Source organism: Palaemon carinicauda, chromosome 1 (assembly GCF_036898095.1).
Source record: "Palaemon carinicauda isolate YSFRI2023 chromosome 1, ASM3689809v2, whole genome shotgun sequence".
In the NCBI taxonomy this organism is placed as follows: Eukaryota; Metazoa; Arthropoda; class Malacostraca; order Decapoda; family Palaemonidae; genus Palaemon; species Palaemon carinicauda.
The window spans coordinates 166,184,586-166,189,585 of NC_090725.1; positions in this window are offsets into that span (position 1 = coordinate 166,184,586).

Below are 5,000 nucleotides of genomic sequence, written 5' to 3' on the forward strand. Positions count from 1 at the left end.
ATCACTCCTTGAAATTTGAATCTGGCTTATCTTCCTAGTACATAGTTCTTTGTCCATGCTAGTTGATGACCTTTAACTCATTTTCTTCCCACGGATTACAGCATTGCTGCCAGGCTTGTTAGCTCGAATGCCTTCTTGAAGTCTATGAAGACTATTGTTGCCTTCTTCTGGTTTATACAGCTGAGAACATCTGTTATGCATTCAGTGGTTCCAATTCCTTCCTGATATGCATATAGCTGTTTATGCAAGGGACTAATTTTGCACTTTATTCTGTTTAGCAACATTTTTTCTCCTGTTTTTATCTATACAGGATAATAAAGCTGGTGGTCTAGGATTTTCCGGATCCTTTGGCTTGGGGATGGGCTGAGTGTCCTGTTGCCGCCAGGCTTTGGGCCTTCTGTGCTCAAAGTGTGTTTTATTCATCCTCAGGAATGCGGTTTCTCCTGCAGGTCCCATATGTCTGATCATGGTGTAGGTTATTCTGTGTGCTCCTAGTGCAGTATCTTTGCCTGTTATGTACACTGCTCTTAGTTCCTCAATTGTGTATGGGGTGTCAGTGTCATCATGTAATTGACAGGCTGTGTTGATCTCCTCCCATCTGGCCAGTGCAAGTTGCTCCTGAAGCATTCTAGTTTCCGGGGAGAGGTTAGCAGAGCCTGTTCTGTTTGCGAAAGCTGTTGCAAGCCTTTCTGCCTATTCATGGGGATGCGGATGGATTGACACTGGTGTCCTCTTTTTTTCCAGCTACTCTGTTCAGCCACTTCCATAGCTCAGGGAGAGATGTGTACTGTGACAACTGTGTGCACCATTCCATCCATTTTTTTATTCTTGTTTCATGAATTCTCTGTTGGACATCGTTTTTAACTGTTTGCAGCAGTTCTCTATTTTCTATTGTGGTTCTTCTTCTGTAGAGTTCTGTAACTCCGTTTAGAAGTGTTTTTACCCTTCTTACTTCTGTGCAGTAGTACCAGGAGTCCTTGTAGGTATAGTTCCTTCTCCCTGCTCTCAGGGGCATTGCCTTGTTTGTTGCATTGTGAAATACTTCAACTAGATCTTTTTCTAGTTGATCTATGTCATCAGGAGGGTTGTAGTTTGCTGCCCAATCATCTAAGGCTAGTCGAAAACTAACTCACTTTTCTAGGTCCTGATTCCACGTCGGCAGAGGTGGTGGAACTGGAGGTAATTGTTGCATCTCCAATTCTGTTACTGTGGCAAAGTTGTCATTGACCAAGATTGAGTGCACTCGCCATCTAGTTAGGAGTCTGATTGTAGTTGTGGTAAACGTCAGATCTAGCCTGCTTCCTTTTATGTGTGTAGGGTACCCTGTGTTGAGTAGGGAGACTCCTTCAAATTCCTCTAGACCAAAAGCTATATGCTCTTCTGACGGGTTCATTGCTGATGGAGATGATAATAGAGGATGATGTGCATTTAAATGTTCACTTATAATTGTTGGTGAAACTGCTGTGTGTGCAAAAAGCTGTGTCAGCTATAGTTCTCCTAATTTTTCTCTATTTATCTTCCTATAGATATTGTAGATGTCTAGTTTTTGGTTCAACAATGTTATTCTTACAGCTAGCGTCTCTACATTGTTGCCACAGGGAATTGGATTGTGTATTCTTGCTGTTTGTATTGAAGCTTTAACCACTTCAGCCAGTCCTTTGTCAGTGCCTATGTTTGGGGTGGTGTAGGCATTGTATCCCGAATTCTAAATTTTGCTCATTTTGTCAGCCTTGTTTCTTACAACAGGATGACATCTATATCCTCAGTTTTGAAGACTGCAATTAGGGAGGACGTTTTAGTCCTCACTCCGTTTATGTTCCAATTGAGGATCCTCATTCCAAATGGTAAGTTGGGGAGAACTGTCTAGGGTCCCTGGGTATGTAAGTGATTGTCTTAACCTTTGTTGGTGGATTGGTGGATGAAGTTTTCAGCTACTGATTCTCACCTTAATTTGTTGGACAGATACTTACGGTCTATTAATTTTTCTTATTCCTAATCTAGATATTAATCTTTGCCACCGTCGTTAATAAGTTCATTATGCATGTTGCATAAGAATTTTCATAACTCTGACCATCCTTTACATTCAGATCTTCCGGGACAATTCCATCCTGTTCGTAATACTAGGCAGGCAGTTAATTCTAATAGCCAGGCCTTCTCCATCATAAGTCTCAATACTACACAGTATTCTAGAAGTTTTATTCCAGCTGTGACCAGGTTGTGGAATGATCTTCCTAATCGGGTAGTTGAATCAGTAGAACTTCAAAAGTTCAAAGTTACAGCAAATGTTTTGACGTTGTTACTGGTTTTAGAATGATTGATTGTTAATTTGTTCTCATCATTTATTTATTTCCTTTCCTCACTGGGCTATTTTTCCCTATTGAAACCCTTGGTCTTATAGCATCTTGCTTTTCCAATTAGGGTTGTAGCTTGGCTAATAATAATAATAATAATAATAATAATAATAATAATAAAAATAATGTGTTCTGAGGATGTGGATGTGGAAGGTGTGGGGGAGAGAGGGGATGATGTGGTAAGTTGTGGTGTTGGGTTATGAGTGGTTAAGGTTAGGGTTGTTGTCTCCTGAATAGAGTTAGAGGGGGAGGAGGACTTGGAAGCCTTAGACACGAACCTTTTCATTAGCTCTTCAATGTTGGCCTCGATAGCGCCTGCGTTGATTTTCCCTGTCACCGCTCAAGTGACGAGGTCTTGATAAATATGATCCTCGGTAATGGTTTGGGAGCCTGTACTTGTGCGGTAGAGGGAGGGGGGGGACTCTTCTGGGGTATAAAACCTTCTTATAGGTTGAGGCCTTGATGCTGTTCTACCTCTGTCTCTTCTGGGCTCCTCTCTCCTTTCCTTCGGCAGGGCTGCTATAACTCTGGCAACCCTTTCAGGGTATCCCCATGGCATGGCAGTGTGTGATTTTTTGCAATTGGGCCATTTTGGTGTGGTAGAGATGCCCGCCTTGTGCTTATCTATGCATTCCTAGGTGGGATGCCTCTGGCGGCATACAGCACATATCTCGTGCTTTGCTTGGCACTGTTCTTTGTGGTGCCGAAATATCTGACATTTGTAGCACCTGAGATGTCCTGGGTAGTATTTTTTTACCCAGACATTTCCAAAAATTCCTAGGTCCATCTTTTGCGTCCGTGGCCATATGAAGGTTACAAGGATTCCCTTGGTAAGGTTATGAGTGGTCTTGTTCTTCATTCTCTCAGCGGCCGTTGTTCAAGTCAGTCAGATGACTTTTCAACAGCTCCACTGGATATCCAATGACGACTGCTTTCTTAACTCTTTTCTCTTCTTCAGATCTTTTAACTGAATATCTGAGGTGGTTCTCAGTGTGCTGAGTGCCCTGGTTTCCTTAGTAGGTATAGAACATTGACCCTGTTTTTTGGCTTGGCCTGGATTTTCAAGTTGTTGTTCTTTAGTTCGTAAGCCGCTATGGATCTGAATGCTTCAGATGAATTGTTTGAGATCACTCTGAAGTGAGTGAGCTTTCCCTTATTCTGGCCTTCTGATGTCGAGGTCGTCCGGCTTGCCTCTGTTGAGGTTGAGGTTGAGGGGAGTTCTCCTTCCTTGGCGGTTGTACTTTCTGCCTGTTTCTTCTTTCTATTTATTACCTTGGTCCACTCCAGGTTGTCTTCGCCATCCTCTTGTGTCCTTTTTCTGGTAGGGTGTTCTGTTGGTTGTTCGATTCCGACGGCCATCAGTTCAAGCTCCATCCCCCGTTCCATGGTCATCATTACGGTTACAAACAAAGTTATAGTTTAAGTAGAAAAAACTAGTTATAGCACCTGAAAAAGAAGGAATATATTGGGAGGCCCTATCTAGCCTATTCGTAGCTATTTATTAGCCTGCTCTCCAAGCACTAAGTTGGCCAGCAATCAATTCCTGCAGACAGGGATATGTAGGTTATCAAAACTCTTAACACAATCTACTATTTTATTAAATTTGTTTGTGTGATTTTACCTCTGGCTTATATATGCCAGGTAAAAAGATAAACCTTTAACCTAACACTTGGCTCGTAGGCGCCAAGCCTACCAGCCCTGTTAATTGTCACAGAGGACGAGAGTGGGAGATTGTGACTCTTGAGTCCTGCTTCAACTAGAGTTTTAAGACCACAATGGCTACCAGATTTTCCACAGGAAAGTCTGTTAGTAAGTGAGTGTTAGACAGTGGTAGGTGAAAGACTATCCAGTCTACGTACTCTTCTATATTTTTGACTGAAGATCAGCTAAATTTTATAAGGGCTGAGCCCTCTTCGGTAGCAGAAGGGGGCGTTGAAGGTGCCCTTCAGCAGCCTAATCAATAGGGGCAGCAGCAAGGGCAGCCCCTACCGGCAGGAGTCCTGTAGACAGCAGGCGGCGGCAGAGGCAGCAGGCAGCCTCTGGCAGGCAGGTGCACTGCAGGAGCAACTGCAGCATATACATATGCAAAGACATCGTATTTATACAGGAGAGGGGGGTTCAACAGCTTTCAATTCCTTAATAATTCCGGAAAAGTCAGATTTTAGATAAAAGGATAATACCGGATTAATGGAAAACAGAGCAGGACTTAGAATAAAATTTCTACCTTTGGTATTGGAGATTGAAAAGGATTTAACATTATTCCTTTGGGTATAGTCATTTACAGGGATTATTTCATTTGTCTCTGACCATCCAATTTTTTTACTAGATCCTAACCAGTGGGAGGCAAAGACATTTTTAGGAGAACCCCTAGAGACGGACACCTTATGATGTTTTAATCTGACTGAAATACCTTTGAATGGTTGGCCGATAAACAATAAGTTATGCTCTGAACAAAGAATATTATATACTATATTATTATCATTTCCAGAACTATCCCTAATCAACAATTTTTTAATGTACAATATTACTGAATCTTTTTTAATCTCCTGTACCAAAGGTAGAAATTTGAATCTAAGCCCTGGTCTCTTTTGCGTTAATCCGGTTATCCGTTTGTCTAAAACCTGACTTTTCCGGAATTATTAGGATATT